This window comes from Hyperolius riggenbachi, chromosome 5 (genome assembly GCF_040937935.1).
Source record: "Hyperolius riggenbachi isolate aHypRig1 chromosome 5, aHypRig1.pri, whole genome shotgun sequence".
NCBI lineage: Eukaryota > Metazoa > Chordata > Amphibia > Anura > Hyperoliidae > Hyperolius > Hyperolius riggenbachi.
In genome coordinates, this window is record NC_090650.1 from 27,839,688 (window position 1) to 27,858,231 (window position 18,544).

An 18,544-nucleotide genomic window follows, 5' to 3' on the forward strand; every position below is an offset into this window, starting at 1 on the left:
ATAGTTTTCTTAAAAGACACCAAGAGAGTTTACAAGGGACATCAGCATCGGATCAGCTGATTTCGGCGCGCGGCTCTGAGAGCCGAGCGCCGAAACTTGGGGCTCCATAGCAGCAACGCTAAGCTGCACGGGGCGTGTAACGGTAATTCGGGGCTCTGGCGCCTGCAACTCGGAGGGGGAATAGTATTTAACGCCACCTCGGAGCCGTCATTCGTCTCTCACCGCGCCGAACTGAGCGGCGCCGAAATTACATGCACCCCATCAGCATTGCAGTAGTCTTAAAATGTTTCTTATACCTAACTACTTGTGTTATTTTTGGAAGAGCCTGCATATGTAAAATACTTTTCTCCCAAAGCATTCATTCCTACGGGACAGCATCAAAGAAGTTGAATGTGTTCCTCTGTTCTGCTAATGCCTACATTAGTACTTTGATCAGTTATGAAATCCAAATGTGAACTGTTAAAGAGATTCTGAAGCTTAAAAAATTATCTGTTTTTAATAGGCATAGCTGAAACGCCGCATTTCCACAGCAAAACGAGGCCTTCATCACCCCAAAATCCCCGGGGTAAATTTTGGGCTTCTTCCTGTTAGAGGCAGAGCTTTGTGCACTAGCTCTGCCTCTCCTCGCATCAATACCGCTGATCGCGCCTCTCCCTGCCCCTCTCAGTCTTCTTTCACTTAGAGGGGCGGGAGGAGGTGGAGATCCGCCGCGATTGATGTGAATGGAGGCCAAAGCCGGGACAAGGTCCGGCAGCACCCAAGGCTGAGACACCAAAGTGCGCCCCTCCATCCCTCCCACCCCAGCCGTCACACACTGGGCTTGATTCCCAAAACTGTGATAACTGCTATTACAGCAGTTATCAGGCGAGCGACAGTGTGACTTCACGTGATAAGCAGAGGTTTCCACGCGATCATGTGCGCCTATCACGTGAAGACAAGCTGTTTGCGTAAACAATCTCAGCGACTGCAGCTCACGTGATAGGACTTATCACAGTTTAGTGAATTTAGCCCACTGCTATTAGACTAAGAGACGCCCAGCTCCCCCCCCCCCCCCCCCCCCAAAAAAAAAAAACCTTAAAGAGACACTGAAGCGAAAAAAAAAATATGATATAATGAATTGGTTGTGTACTATGAATAATTACTAGAAGATTAGCAGCAAAGAAAATATTCTCATACTATTATTTTTAGGTATATATTGTTTTTTCTAACATTGCATTATTCTATAATATGTGCAGATTACACAACACTCAGCATTCAAAATGAGTCTTTCAGAGCAGTCTGTGAAGTAATGACCCCTCATCTAGCAGAGGAATAGTAAATAGTCCAGGAACAGTTGAGATAATAAAAGTCAGATAACAGCCCTCTCCACGACTAACTTAGTCGGAGAGCTTAATGGCTTGTTTGCATAGAGATAACAACTGGAGTTTCTCAACTCTTCCTGTACTGGAAACAATTAGACTGATGTATCTGATCTTAATGTTTTATTTCTTAGCTGTACTACACATACAAATCATAATATCATAATTTTTTTTTCGCTTCAGTGTCTCTTTAACCTCTAGCTATGCCATGTATCCCTTTTTCTTATCTCTCTCTGCTGCAAACAGAATAGGGGAATGATAGCTGAGTGAGTTGTGCGCAGAGGCGGGACAAGGTCCTCCAGCACCCAAGGCTGAGACACCAAAGTGCGCCCCTCCATCCCTCCCACCCCAGCCGTCACACACTGATTGCTATTAGACTAAGAGGGGCCACAGGGCCCCCAACCACCCCAACACCTTAATCTCTAGTTATCTGGCTTGCAGTCACTGTCATGTATCCCCTTTTCTTATTTCTCTCTGCTGCAAACACAATAGGGGAATGAGTTAGTTGTGCGCTCCTCCTACACTGTGCCCTGAGGCTGGAGCCTCTCTAGCCTTTGCCTTGGCCCAACCCTGCTGGAGGCAGAGCTTTGTGCTGTAGCTCTGCCTCCAGAATTTGTGGAACTTGGAAAGTCATGGATTTTTGCCCTGGGATTTTGGGGTGATTAAGGCCTCGTTTTGCCGTGGGATAGCGGCGTTTCAGCTATGCCATTAATGCTCAAGAGGTGTGCCTATTAAAAACAGGTACATTTTTAGGCTTCAGGCGCTGTTTAAGGCCCGATCCAATTACATTTTTCTCCTAAGTGATAATTTTTCATCTTCTGTTTAAAATAACTTTTTGGAACTCTGCAATTAAAAAAAAGTACCAAAAAGTAGCTAAAAAGGTACTGTCAAAATTACTCCAAGTATATTCCTGCTTGCTGGTGGCTTAAAAGGCATTTTATAGATAAGATGTGAAAATATAATAGGATAGGATCTAGGGACTTGAATTGGATCGGACGGGCTCTAAGTCTTAAAGGACTCACAAGGTGACAAAAAAAACAGTTTTTACTTACTTGGGGCTTCTTCCAGCCTTTAGAAGTCACTTGGGTCCCTTGCTGCATCTATGCTGGCCGGCCTCTGAAGTTCACTTCTGCACATGCACGCACTCATGCATGAAGGCGCCCATGTCATCGTGGCGCGCTCACAGCACAGGCGCAGTACGAACCTGGTGACGTGAGTGTGGGCATGCGCAGAAGATGCCGACCCATCCGGGGGTTGCAGCAGGCTGCCAGCGGAAACGGTAGAAGACCAGAGATGCAGCGACAGACCCAAATGACTTCTAGGGGCTGGAAGAAGCCCCAGGTAAGTAAAACCAGTTTTTTATTGTCACCTTGTGAGTCCTTTAAAGAGAATCTGTAACCTAAAAGCCTCATATAAATAAACATACCAGCCTGTAGGTTTTCATCTCCTGTCCCCCTCTGTCACATTTTCGCTTTTCCCCACCTGGATCCTGGCCCACAAAAAAAACAGTTTTATAAACTGTTTTTGTAAACAAAAAATATGGCTGCCAAACAGGAAGTTTATCATAATATCGTATTAACATATAACAGGATCATCATGATATTGCATGTTCCTGTAAACTGCATTACAGTTTCCATGAAAGGTTATATTATTGAACAATACATTCAGCCTTTAAAGTTTATTTCATAGTTTAGAAGAAGTTTTACCTAAAGTAAAGAATGCAGCAATCTTTAGTAGTGACTACTGATAGCAGGTCCATGTCTGCATTCTGCTGTAGTCTATGCATAGCTCCGACCTGTCCCTCTTTTGGAGCCCTGTCCCTCTGTCCCTATTTCTTCCTCATTTGTCCCTCTTTCAGGACTTTGTCCCTCTTTCTATGTAAATATGTATATTTCTCTACTAAAAAATGTGTTTGACTCTAAACTTTATTCCCATCCTTTAAATTGATATATTATTAATTTTTTAAAATGTTAATATGAAGGAAAATGAACCAGGATAGAAAGGACCAGTGTGGTTTGATTTATAAAACAACATATTCTTTTAATGAAATCTTTATGGTATGCGTGACTAGGGGCGTGCCGGGGATGTGATTAGGGTGTGGCAGGGGTGTGACTTAAATGTCCCTCTTTCGCATATCAAAAAGTTGGGAGGTATGGTCTATGAGCTATGCTTCTCACAATTATCTGACAAAGGAGAGTAAATTTGATTTATTACAGCAATGGAGCAACTAAAAAAAGCTGCAGTAAGCCAGAGCACTTTAGAATACATATAGGATTTTGTAGGATAGCAGAAAAAAGGCTAAACATTTTGTTACAGAGTCTCTTTAAGGTAATTAATAAATCATAACAGTCCTATGAAACAATGCTCCACACTTAAAATTAGCAGTGATGCCAGCATCTTTATTGCTGGCAAGGTAGATCACTGTGGGGAGTTTTTTCCACCTCTGTAAAGCAAAAGTTGATCTCCCAGAATGTTCTGGAGTAGAAGGCATCTGCAACACCAACTATACAGTATGTTTCTGTGTTTTTATGTTTTTAAAGTTCAGACTAAGGTGTATCTCATGATCTCTCCTTACCTATTTCCCTACCTATTTCTCACCTGTAAAATAAAGTAACTTTTCAGCATGGGTGTAACAATTACCTCTGCAACCCAAGCCACCTTTTTTAAGGCGGGGGGGGGGGTGCCATGTCCTCGGGGGCCTGCTCCTCCTCCCTCTCCCCACCTGCAGGTGCAGCCACTAACTAAGAAAATGTCTATGTATTTGTTTAAAAAAAACCCTCCCCATTCCCTCACAAAAGTTGCCCCCCGCAGCACCTCCTCTGTACTTTACAACCGAACACCTTCTGCAGCCATTCGCCAGCTCCCGATCACATGACCAATGCGAGTCACATGAAGGTGTTCAACTGTGAAGTACGGAGGAGACCCGCTGCGCTTGGAAGTAGGTAAATATAGGAGAGGCGCAGCTTGGCGCCACGTACCATGTACACAAAGCGAGCGATTGGAGGGAGAGCCGTCACATACGGTGGGAGGAGCGGCCGGTGACGTCAGACGCGCGGTGTGGATACAAAGTGCGCCCATGATTCAGCGCAGTCACCGGCCTCTCTGCACCCCCGCAAAACACCTCTGATGAAACGATGTATGTTGTGAAACAGCTGTCAGGTAGGGTGGATCGCTCTCCATTGGGGGCCTCCTCTGGTTTTTATCATCTGCTGCCAATAAATTACTTTTACGGCAACACGAGCACTGGTGCCAGCCTTCTCTATTTATCTCTAGTAAGTAAATATACACCCGATCCCTGCGCCACTCTGCAGGGCGGGAGGAGGTGGCAGAGGACAGCTTTGTGAGAGAACTGGGAGGTTTTTTAAACATATACTTAAGACATTTTTTACGCATTGTGTGGAGAGTGTGTATGTGTGTGTGTGTGTGTGTGTGGGGGGGGGGGGGCAGTGATGCTCAGCAAGATTTCGGATATCCGAGTTAGCCAGATAATCCGAACTTTTTCAGCTGTCCGACCGGATTCGGATTCCGGATACCTGGGCCCAAATCCGGATAGCAATCCGCGGATATTTGTCAGGCAATCTGGATATCCACAGATATCCAAGGATATCCGACTAATGAGATACTGTAACTAAGAAGATGACGTCCATGACGTCATTGAGCCAATCAGAGGGCTCCTAGCATAAGCCCTAGCAACCAATCACAGAAGAAAACCCTGGCCAGCCCCACCTGACCTCATTGAGCCAATCAGAGGGCTCCCAGCCTAAGCCATAGCACCCAATCACAGAAAGGAACCCTGGCCAGGCCCCCCTGTATAATAAGGAGGTGTGCCATGATGAGAAATCTCGTCCTTGCTTGTCACTGCTCACTGAGAGACATGCTCCAGTGCTGCTGGCCTAGCAAGTGCTGTATACAGTGATAAACCTAAAGCTGTACAGTGATTAACCCCTTCACTATAACTACACTATTGTTATATTGTTTATTAGGTAGCTAGCTTGATTTCATTCAGTGACAATCAGAGTGTGTGCTGCAGGCCTGCAGCTGCTGCTATGTGTCTGTGTGTGTGCTGTGCACAGACCAGGCCAACTGCTGGCCTGCTATTAGCCTTAGTTACAGTATAGGTTAGGTTAGGGAATAGGATTACTGTGTTATTGTGTAGTTAGTACTGTAGTACTGCAGTCAGTGCTAGTTAGTTGTTAGAGTAGTAGTACTACTTTGTTAGCTTACTACAGAACTGCTGTGCTGCTGAGCAGTACCAGTGTGACAGTTAGTGTGGACTAGTGTCTTCTCCTCTGCTGTCTGACTGTCACTCAGCACCAGGGATGCTCGGATGTGCCTCATCCACGAATTCGGAAATCCGCGTGGTTGCAAAAAAAATCCGCATTCGGCCCCGCCGCATGCGGATTTTCGTTCGCGTCCACGCAACCACGCGGATTTTCTGCCGTGAATGGAGTAATCACGCGTGGATTCCCGCCCGGAGGCGGATTTTCTTTTAACGTTACTAACAAAGCCCCCATACATGCTACAATCCCCCAAATTGCATGGATTATCGAGGTGATAAGGGGCAACATAACTTCAACATAAAAAATTCCCCCCAAATTTTTTTTTCTAGAGAAAATGGATTTTAAAGTGAAATCAACACTTTAAATGGGGCTATTAATTGGTAATAAGTGGTTTTAAAAAGGGATATACGCGTTAAGCAGTCAAAGAGGTGAAGGCGAGTTCCAATGGCACTTGGCGGCGAAGGTACCGCTGGAGGAGGATGAGTGGCTGACGCCAAAAAGGCCCCCGAGAGGTTTTTGTAATTTTTTTTTTGTTTTTTTTGCAGCAATTATCAATGACATCGCAGCAGAGTTGTCAGTGGACACGGGCAGTGTGAACGCAGAGTGCAGTGGTGGTAGCGACTGAGTCAGGAGAAGGACTATGCGGGCGGTCAGTTCAGCAGCACAGAAGGACCACGGCAACATACTGGTAGTAGTAGTAGCAGCACAGCGTCATAGTGCTGGCCAAAAAATAAATGCACCCGGTGACCCGGGCAGTGTGAACGCAGACAGAGTACATTGGTGGAAGCGAGTGAGTCAGGAGGAGGAGGACAATGCCGGCGGTCAATTCAGCAGCACAGAAGGACCATGGCAACATACTGGTGCTAGTAGTAGCAGCACAGCGTCATATAGCTGGCCAAAAAATTAAATGCACCCGGTGACCCGGGCAGTGTGAACGCAGACAGAGTACATTGGTGGAAGCGACTGAATCAGGAGGAGGAGGACAATGCGGGCGGTCAGATCAGCAGCAGCAGCACAGAAGGACCATGCCAACATACTGGTGGTAGTAGTAGCAGTAGCAGCACAGCGTCATAGTGCTGGCCAAAAAATTAAATGCACCCGGTGACCCAGGCAGTGATAACGCAGACAGAGTACATTGGTGGTACCGTGGTAGCGACTGAGTCAGGAGGAGGAGGAGGACAAAGCGGGCGTTCAGTTCAGCAGCAGCAGCAGCAGCAGCACAGAAGGACCATGGCAACATACTGGTGCTAGTAGTAACATCACAGCGTCATAGTGCTGGCCAAAAAATTAAATGCACCCAGTGACCCGGGCAGTGTGAACGCAGAGTGTAGTAGCGACTGAGTCAGGAGGACAAAGCGGGCGGTCAGTTCAGCAGCTCAGAAGGAGGACCATGGCAACTTACTGGTAGTAGTACCATAACACCAAAAAATTAACCAAGGTAGGCACTAGGCAGGTAGTAACTGTCTTTATAAAGGCAGGCATAGTTAACAACAGCACATGCAGCAGCCACTTCATGTCCCCCTGTGTCCGACAATAGGGGCCAGGAACTCACCTTCCACCCAAGCCTGGTTGATTTTCAGGAAGGTGAGTTTGTCCACAGAGGCGTGGGATAGTGTTGGGCGAACAGTGTTCGCCACTGTTCGGGTTCTGCAGAACATCACCCTGTTCGGGTGATGTTCGAGTTCGGCCGAACACCTGACGGTGCTCGGCCAAACCGTTCGGCCATATGGCCGAACTAAGAGCGCATGGCCGAACGTTCCCCGAACGTTCGGCTAGCGCTGTGATTGGCCGAACGGGTCACGTGGTTCGGACCCGAACGCGCTCTGATTGGCCGAACGGTCACGTGGTTCGGGTAAATAAATACCCGAACCACGTCATATCTCCGCCATTTGTCTGTGGGTTTAGCTTTGGGTAGGCAGGCAGGGTAGTTCGCGCTCCAGCCACGCTAGCCAGGGTCCCCCCTGTCATTGTGTCACTGCTGGGAACAGTAGTACACCGCTTGCTCAGCCACACTATATAGCATTCTGTTTACTGCCACTCTGTGTACCTCGCTCAGCCACACTATATAGCATTCTGTTTACTGCCACTCTGTGTCTGCTGGGAATAGTAGTACACCGCTTGCTCAGCCACACTATATAGCATTCTGTTTACTGCCACTCTGTGTACCTCGCTCAGCCACACTATATAGCATTCTGTTTACTGCCACTCTGTGTCTGCTGGGAATAGTGGTACACCGCTCGCTCAGCCACACTATATAGCATTCTGTTCACTGTTCTGTGTCTGCTTGGAATAGTGGTACACCGCTCGCTCAGCCACACTATATAGCATTCTGTTTACTGTTCTGTGTCTGCTGGGAATAGTGGTACACCGCTCGCTCAGCCACACTATATAGCATTCTGTTTACTGTTCTGTGTCTGCTGGGAATAGTGGTACACCGCTCGCTCAGCCACACTATATAGCATTCTGTGCACTGTTCTGTGTCTGCTGGGAATAGTGGTACACCGCTCGCTCAGCCACACTATATAGCATTCTGTTCACTGTTCTGTGTCTGCTGGGAATAGTGGTACACCGCTCGCTCAGCCACACTATATAGCATTCTGTTTACTGTTCTGTGTCTGCTGGGAATAGTGGTACACCGCTCGCTCATCCACACTATATAGCATTCTGTTCACTGTTCTGTGTCTGCTGGGAATAGTGGTACACCGCCCGCTCAGCCACACTATATAGCATTCTGTTCACTGTTCTGTGTCTGCTGGGAATAGTGGTACACCGCTCGCTCAGCCACACTATATAGCATTCTGTTCACTGTTCTGTGTCTGCTGGGAACAGTAGTACACCGCTCGCTCAGCCAGAGTATATAGCATTGTGTTTACTGCCACTCTGTGTACACCGCTCAGCCAGACTATATACCATTGTTTACTGACACTCTGTGTACACCGCTCAGCCAGACTATATACCATTGTTTACTGACACTCTGTGTACACCGCTCAGCCAGACTATATACCATTGTTTACTGCCACTCTGATTCTGCTGGGAACAGTAGTACACCGCTCGCTCAGCCAGACTATATAGCATTGTGTTTACTGCCACTCTGTGTACACCGCTCAGCCAGACTATATACCATTGTTTACTGACACTCTGTGTACACCGCTCAGCCAGACTATATACCATTGTTTACTGAAACTCTGTGTACACCGCTCAGCCAGACTATATACCATTGTTTACTGCCACTCTGATTCTGCTGGGAACAGTAGTACACCGCTCGCTCAGCCAGACTATATACCATTGTTTACTGACACTATATAGCAGACTATATAGCATTGTGTGTACACCGCTCAGCCAGACTATATACCATTGTTTACTGACACTCTGTGTACACCGCTCAGCCAGACTATATACCATTGTTTACTGCCACTCTGATTCTGCTGGGAACAGTAGTACACCGCTCGCTCAGCCAGACTATATACCATTGTTTACTGACACTCTGTGTACACCGCTCAGCCAGACTATATACCATTGTTTACTGCCACTCTGATTCTGCTGGGAACAGTAGTACACCGCTCGCTCAGCCAGACTATATACCATTGTTTACTGACACTCTGTGTACACCGCTCAGCCAGACTATATACCATTGTTTACTGCCACTCTGATTCTGCTGGGAACAGTAGTACACCGCTCGCTCAGCCAGACTATATAGCATTGTGTTTACTGCCACTCTGTGTACACCGCTCAGCCACACTATATAGCATTGCGTACTCTGCCAGTCAGTGTGTATATTGCTGGGATCAGTAATACTCCACTCACCGTCAACCACTATATGAGCTCAACATGAGTTCCCCAGAGACCTCCGCTGTGAGCAGCACTCCCAACAACAGCAACAGCCAACGCCCCACGCAAGCTATAACATCCACCCCAGCAGCCAGTGGTCAGCAGCAGCCCTCCCCGGAGGAGAACGTTGTGTCCATCAGTCCGTCGCCAGAGCGATTAATGAGGGCTGCCATTGAGGAGATGATGGGGCCTGATGTGGAGGAGGAGGTCTGGCTCAGGCCAGCATCCCAAGTTAATGTTGAGGACGATGAGGGGTCTGTGTCTGGGGATGTTGGGGTGGCAGAGGTGGTGGGTGGGTCAGACTCAGGAGAAGAGTTGTATGATGAGGATGATGATCGGGACCATCTGTATGTGCCTCAGAGTCCGACCCCGGAAAACATGTTGTATCGTGTGTTTAGGTACTAAAATCTGCGTTCCCTCCCAGTAGTGTTGGGCGAACAGTGTTTGCCACTGTTCGGGTTCTGCAGAACATCACCCTGTTCGGGGTGACTATATAGCAGACTATATAGCATTGTGTTTAATGCCACTCTGTGTACACGGCTCAGCCACACTATATAGCATTGTGTTTACTTCCACTCTGTGTCTGCTGGGAACAGTAGTACACCGCTCACCCGCCACTGTATAGCATTGTGCTCTGTGTCACTGCTGACAATAGTGGTACACCGCTCACCCACCACTGTATAGCATTTCTGTACTGCCACTGTACTGCTGCCAGTCAGCGTGTACTTTAAGGATAAGTGAAATGAGGAAGAAATCCGGTGAAAGAGGGAGGGGCAAGGGAAGAGGTGTTTCCCCTGACGGTTCACGTACAGGCCACAGGGGAGCACCCAAGAAAACCCACTCAATACTGCCCATGTTGTCCAGGACAACAACCCTCACAGATCCAAAAGAACAGGACCAGATAATTACTTGGATGACCTCTCAAGCGTCCAGCAGTGGGTTAAGCAGCACCAGCACATCACGCACGAGGTCCGAGTCCTCAGCCAGTTAAAGTCTGGGCTTTCTTTGAAGACTGCACTGAGGATGTTACCATGGCGATTTGCAAGGTGTGCAAGACCCGCCTGAGCAGGGGGAAAAGTATTAACAACCTCTCCACCACCAGCATGAGCCGCCACATTCTATCCAAACATCCCACTCTGTGGGCAAACGCGGCAGGACAGGGTACCACCAGCAACACTGCCTCCCTTGGGTTCACCAGACTCACCACCAGACCCGCCTCAGCAGCAGCAGTAGCCCAGCCATTGCGTGGTTCACAACATTCACAAACATCAGACGATGCTGACACTGTCACTTTCCGGACTAGTGCTCTTGAGGTCTCCCAGTGTTCATCAAACACAACAACCAACAGCCCTTCGGTGTGCAGCGCTACGGTTGAGTTGTCTGTCTCTGAGATGTTTGAGCACAAGAGGAAATTGCCAGCAAATGACCCCCGGGCCGTGGCAGTAACAGCCAGCCAGCATAGCCAAGCTTCTGGCCTGCGAAATGCTGCCATATCGAGTGGTGGAGACAAACAGCTTCAAGGGCATGATGTCAGTGGCCATCCCACGTTACGTTGTTCCCAGCCGCTACCACTTTGCGCGCTCTGCAGTGCCTGAGTTGCATGAGCACGTGGTCAGCTAAATAACCCGAAGCTTGAAGAATGCCGTTGCCTGCAAGGTTCACCTCACCACTGACACCTGGACGAGTGCGTTCGGCCAGGGTCGATACATCTCCCTTACCGCGCACTGGGTGAACCTTGTGGAGCCTGGCAGCGATTCCTCACCTGCTACGGCGCGGGTGTTGCCCACGCCGCAAACAGCTGGATAACAACAGCAGCACCTACCTCTCTGACTCCTTCTCCTCCAACGCATCTCAAAGCTGTACCTCATCCGGAAATGCTAACCCAGCACCAGCAGCAGTAGGATCGTGGAAGCAGTGCAGCACAGCTGTTGGCATGCGTCAGCAAGCGTTGCTGAAGCTGATCTGCCTTGGGGATAAGCAGCACACAGGGGAGGAAATTTGGAGGGGAATAAAGGAACAGACGGATTTGTGGCTGGCACCGCTGGACCTGAAACCGGGCATGAAGCTAGACACCTGGCACGAACTGGCAATGTACGCAATAGAGGTGCTGGCTTGCCCGGCAGCCAGCGTTATGTCGGAACGCTGTTTCAGTGCTGCCGGAGGCATCATCACAGATCGGCGTATCCGCCTCTCCACAGAAAATGCAGACCGTCTGACTCAAATTAAAATGAATCAATCCTGGATTGGAAACGACTACGCAACACTCCTGGACCCCAACCAAGTAACATGACCGATGAACATCTGGGATGGTTTAGCGTTTCCGGTCCCTGTTTATTGAACCTCTCATCTGTATTACATTTATGACTGCATGGCGGCAAAAAGCATTGCTGCTATATCCGCACGCTTTTTGTCCTCATGCAAGGCCTGGGTTGTTGTGTCTCACAAAGCGTGGCCTTCTCCTCCTGCGCCTCCTCCTGTTCCATCACGTGTGCTGCTGCTGCTGCTGCTGCTGCTGCTGCTGGGTTACCGTTGCCGGTCCCTGTTTATGGAACCTCTTATCTTTATTACATTTATGACTACATGGCGGTACAAAGCATGCTATCCGCACGCTTTTTGTCCTCATGCAAGGCCTGGGTTGTTGTGTCTCACAAAGCGTGGCCTTCTCCTCCTGCGCCTCCTCCTGTTCCATCACGTGTGCTGCTGCTGCTGCTGCTGCTGCTGGGTTACCGTTGCCGGTCCCTGTTTATGGAACCTCTTATCTTTATTACATTTATGACTACATGGCGGTACAAAGCATGCTATCCGCACGCTTTTTGTCCTCATGCAAGGCCTGGGTTGTTGTGTCTCACAAAGCGTGGCCTTCTCCTCCTGCGCCTCCTCCTGTTCCATCACGTGTGCTGCTGCTGGGTTAGCGTTGCCGCGTGGTCCCTGTTTATTGAACCACTTATCTTTATTACATTTATGACTGCATGGTGGTACAAAGCATGCTATCCGCACGCTTCTTGTCCTCATGCAAGGCCTGGGTTGTTGTGTCTCAAAGCGTGGCCTTCTCCTCCTGCGCCACCCTCCTCCTGTTCCATCACGTGTGCTGCTGCTGGGTTAGCATTACCGGTCCCTTTTCCTGGAACCTCTTATATGTATTACATTTATGACTGCATGCCGACAAAAAGCATGTTACCTGTGCAAAGAAAACAGACATTTCCCGCATTTAAAAGACAGTTTTCCCTTTGAAACTTTAAAATCGATTTTCTCAAAAACTATAAGCTCTTTTTGCTAAAAAATTTTTTCCTCTTGTACCCACTCCCAAGGTGCACATACCCTGTAAATTTGGGGTATGTAGCATGTAAGGAGGCTTTACAAACCACAAAAGTTCGGGTCCCCATTGACTTCCATTATGTTCGGAGTTCGGGTCGAACACCCGAACATCGCGGCCATGTTCGGCCTGTTCGGCCCGAACCCGAACATCTAGATGTTCGCCCAACACTAGCGTGGGAGAGCCGAGAGCGCTTCTCTGTGACCACGCCACCGGCCGCACTAAAGCATCTCTCTGAGAGGACACTGGAAGGAGGGCAGGATAGGAGCTCCAGGGCGTACTGGGAAAGCTCGCTCCAGATGTCCAGTCTCTTGACCCAGTACTCCAAGGGGTCCACGGGGCTGTCGGTGTCATTGAGCCCGCTGGATGACCCCATATAGTCAGACACCATGGTGGTCAGTCGTTGCTTGTGCTGGTTGGTGGTGGATGCTGTGGCGGGCACCTCTGTTCTGGGCTGCTGCACTGCATACAGGCTCTTGCTTAGGCTCTTCAGGTCTCCGGGGCGCCAGTTGCTGCTGCTGCTGCTGCTGGTGGTTGTTGTTGTGCTGCTAGTGGCAATGGCAGGCACCTCTTGCTGGCTTGGGAGAGCAGTTACAGTGGGGGTGGAAGGCTGGGGGAATGCTTCCAGTAGTCTGCGCACAAGGGCCTCCTTCAACTCCCTTGTGCGTTGCTCGGTGGTGGATGGCGTCATTAAGTCTCCCAGCTTCCCTTTCAGCCGGGGATCAAGCATCAAGGTAATCCAGATGTCCTCCCTTGAACGCATCTGGATCACCCGGGGGTCCCTGCGAAGGCAGCGCAACATGTGCACAGCCATGGGAAACAAGTGGGCCCTGCCAGCAAGATCTTCCTCGTCCTCGCCATTGTCCCATAACGCATGCCTGTCCTCTTCCTGTGCCATGTCGTTGTCCTCCTCAAACCGTCATCCACGTACAACGCCTGCTGCACTCTGCTCCTCCTCCTCCTCCTCATTCAGGTTAGGGACCTCCAACTCTTCCACTACCTGCTGTAAGCCCTCCTCTGAGCTGGACTGTGCTGCCATCTGCTCCTGTTCTTCCAACTGCCTCAGGGCTTCATCCCCACGCTCAATTAAATTGTCCATTGCCTGCTCCAGTAGACAAACCAAGGGCACCCACTGGCACACAGAGGCCCGCTCCTCACTGACCATCTTGGTTGCCTCCAGGAAGGGACTCAGCACCAGGCATACTTGCTGCATCAGTGTCCACTGAGTGGCAGTAATCATGGGGACTTGCTGGTTGCTGGGGACACTTGGGTCTAGCATGTAGGCCCTAAGAGCCAGCCTGTGCTGACACAGCTGCTCCAACATGGCCAGAGTCGAATTCCAGCGGACTGGCATGTCGATGATCATCCGGTGTTGTGGCCTTCCATACTGCTGCTGTAAGGTGGACAAGAGTGCAGAGGCAGTGGCTGACAGGCGGAAAAAGCGTACCACCGCCCGGGCATCCTGCAGCAGCTCGCTCATCCCCTGGTAGGTGCGCAAGAAGCGCTGCACCACAAGATTGAGCACGTGGGCCAAGCAGGGGATGTGCTGGAGGTTTCCCTGCTGCACTGCTGCCACCAGGTTTGCCCCGTTATCGGCTGCCACATACCCCACTTCCAGGCCTCTGGGGGTCAGCCACCTCCGCTCCTGCTTCCTGAGGGCGGCCAGGACGTTGGTGACCGTAAGCCTCTCCTTCCCCAGGGTCACCAATTTTAAAAGGGCTTGGCAGTGCCGAGGCTTGGCGCTGCTGCTGCCGAGGCGGGCTTGCTTTCTGGGTGCAGAGGGAGTGTCGTGACAGGACCCTTCTGCATCCCCCCTGATCCCGCGTGGTGGAACCACTAGCTGGGCTGATGCGCTCTTGTCCTCCCTCCCTTCCATCAGTGTCACCCAGTGGGCCGTAAAGGACAGGTAGCGACCTGTCCCAAATCTGCTACTCCACGAGTCCATGGTCACGTGGACCCGCTTGCCCACAGAGTAGTCCAGGGAACGGGCCACGTTTTCCACCGCAAACTTGTGGAGTGCTGGGATCGCGCTCCTGCTGAAATAGTGGCGACTGGGGACTTGCCACTCGGGGATGCCAAATTGGAGCAGCGTCCGCATGGCGCTCCCCTCCTGCACCAGGGAGTAGGGAAGCAGCTGTGATGCCATGGCCCGGGCCAGCAAGCCATTTAGTTTGCGGATCCGCCTGTGGCTTGGAGGCAGAGGCTTGGTCAGACCCTGAAAGGTGTCGCTCAGCAGGGTCTGACGACGCTGGGATGCAGGGGAGACAGAGGAGAGAGACGAACACTGGCTGCCAGCCTCAATGTCTGTGTCCTGAGTAGCCGAGGTGGAAGAGCGCTTGCGTGCTACTACTGCTGCTGCTGTGGGGGATTCACGACCCTGAGGGAGGGATGATGCTGCTGCGCTGGTGGGCCTTCTGCTCTCAGGAACCCCTGCCAGCAGTGCCTGCTTCCTCTTAAACTCCGCATACTCGCGGCAGTGGCGGCTTCTCAGGTGGCCCTGGAGGGATGAGGTACCCATCTTGCTCAGACTTTTCCCACGGCTCAATCTTTTGCTGCATAACCTGCACACCGCATACCTTTTGTCATCAGTACATTCCTCAAAGCAATCCCACACTGGTGACTTTAATTTACTGCGGCCCCCACTAGCAGAGGGTGCAGCAGAACAATGTGTGGTAGTAGTTGCCGGGGGTTGCATGGTGGTGGTGCCGGCTGAAGCAGTGTCCTGTCTACTTCCTCCACGCCCACTGCTGCCGATGCCCCTGCCCCTGCCTGACATATGGCGATATCCTTGCCTAGGCCGAGGTGACTCGTCATCCTGCTCTGCCTCTGACCATTCTTCCACGGACTCAGCAGGCTGCACATAGTTAGGGTCCACAACGTCGTCATCATCAGCAGCATCTTCATAATCCAGCTCTTCCTCTGACTCCACCGCCTCCTCTTCTGTCCCTACATCCCCAGACACAGACCCCTCTTCTTCATCACCAGAACTCAACAACGCTTGTGATTGTGGCCCGATCTCAATCTCTGCCACATCAGTCCCCAGTAAGTCCTGAGCTTCTTGCATCAGCAGGTTCCCAGAAGCCGGACTGAGGGACAGAACGCTGTCATCCTGGGAGGGCTGCTGACCAGTGGGTGCTGGGGTGGATGTCACAGCAAGCGTGGGACGTTGGCTGCTGCTGCTGCTGCTGCTTGGAGTGGTGCTCACAGTAGAGGTCTGGGAGGAAGTCATGATGTCCATGAGTACGTCAGGTTCCATTTGCTCAACCACCACACGGGGACCAGAAACTTTAAAATATTTGGACAATGGCGTCCGCTGACTCGGCCCAGGCTTTGCTGCCCCCCTTTCTGCTGCATCACGACCACGTACAGCTGGGCGTCCTCTCCCTGGACGTGGAGCAGTCCCAGAAGTGGCTGAGGCAATTGAACTCCCTTTCCTCTCACCCCGCGAAACCCTGCCAGACATGTTGCTAGTAATGAATCACTGGATGCAGTGGGCACAGTACAAGGTCACTGAAGGATGCACCAGGCACAGTACAACGGCACTGAAGGATGCAGTGGGCACAGTACAAGGTCACTGAAGGATGCAGTGGGCACAGCAGTGGGCACTGGATATACAACTAGGTCACTGAAGGATGCAGTGGGCACAGTACAAGGTCACTGAAGGATGCAGTGGGCACAGCAGTGGGCACTGGATATACAACTAGGTCACTGAAGGATGCAGTGGGCACAGTACAAGGTCACTGAAGGATGCAGTGGGCACTGGATATACAACTAGGTCACTGAAGGATGCAGTGGGCACAGCACAAGGTCACTGAAGGATGCAGTGGGCACAGCAGTGGGCACTGGATATACAACTAGGTCACTGAAGGATGCAGTGGGCACAGTACAAGGTCACTGAAGGATGCAGTGGGCACAGTACAAGGTCACTGAAGGATGCAGTGGGCACAGCAGTGGGCACTGGATATACACCTAGGTAACTGAAGGATGCAGTGGGCACAGTACAAGGTCACTGAAGGATGCAGTGGGCACAGCAGTGGGCACTGGATATACAACTAGGTCACTGAAGGATGCAGTGGGCACAGTACAAGGTCACTGAAGGATGCAGTGGGCACAGCAGTGGGCACTGGATATACAACTAGGTCACTGAAGGATGCAGTGGGCACAGCACAAGGTCACTGAAGGATGCAGTGGGCACAGCAGTGGGCACTGGATATACAACTAGGTCACTGAAGGATGCAGTGGGCACAGTACAAGGTCACTGAAGGATGCAGTGGGCACAGCAGTGGGCACTGGATATACAACTAGGTCACTGAAGGATGCAGTGGGCACACAAGGATGTCACACTGTGTAATGAGATGCTCATATGCCAGCGAGCGAGCAGTGGGCACTGGGCACGGCACAAGGTCACTGACAGAATGAATGAACAGCGCTGGCAGAGAGTGGCGGCGCCGGCGGTGTGACTGGCTGCCTGCAAATAGTACAAGTGTATAACTGTCACTGGAATATACAAGTGAACACTGCAGTTGCACTAACCTGCCTGCCTGCACTACACACAGATAATCCCCACTCCCACTACACTGACTACACTGCAGCACTGAACCTGCCTGCACTACACACAGTTAAATAATCACTAGACTCCCACACTCCCACTACACTACACTGACTACAACTAACTACAGCAATCACTCACTGACTAGCTAACTGTGTACAGTATAAGAGCAGTGTTAGCAAAAAAAAACGCTTTGTTTTTAACACAATAAATGCACTTGCTCAAACAACAATGGCCTGGAGATAATCCTCTCAGCACCACAGTCTAGCAAGGACAGAGCTTTTCCATCATGGCCGCCGCTTTATATTCAGGAGGGGAGGGCATAGCTCCCCTCCTGTGATTGGTTGCTAGGGCCTGGCTGGGGCACTCTGATTGGCCTGCAATGTGTCACTTCCGCATAGTTTGACGTATTTCCGCAAACCACGACTTCAGCGCTGGGCTTCACGAGCGTGAATGCGGATTTCTGTCCGCATTCACGCGAAGCCGAAGTAGATTTTCGTGGTTGAAAATCTATTCACGGCTTAGCGTGTCCGAGGCGGAATGCGTCAAAATGGTCGTGAATCCACGCGTAAGCGTGATCACGACCTGGCGGTGAGCACCACTGCTCGGCACGTGGCACGTTGCACTTGGCACGTGGAAGGTGGCACTTGGCAGTTGTCACGTGGCACTTGGCATGTGGCAGGTGGCTCTTGGCACGTGACACGTGCCACTTGCCAAGTGCCAACTGCCAAATGCCACGTGCCGAGTGCCACGTGCCGAGTGCCATGTGCCAACTGTCACGTGACAACTGCCAAGTGCCACTGCCAAGTGCCATGTCCGGCATGCTCCTGGCAGACGTTACACCTGCTGCTGCTGCATTGCCCTGCTCCTGCTGCCTTTGCTGCTCCCACCGCCAGAGTGCCACAGGCCACTGCTGCTGTGCTGATACCACCTATATGTAACCCAAAACACAATTGCTGCGAATTTTTTTGGAGGTGTCTGGGCTGAAAACTGTCATGTCCCAAATGTGTGCAGTTGGACTTTGGATGCAATGTGGGCTGCATGACCGCTGTCTGGAAGCTAGTCCTGATGTTAATTGACAGCCATTTTTTTTGGGGGGGGGGGGGGGGATTTTAAGTCCCCACATCATCAATTAGTGTTTCCCTTTAAAAAAAAAACATGATGTTACATACCTCTTTTACCCTACAAAACATTTTAAAAGCAATTTGAAGCCCAT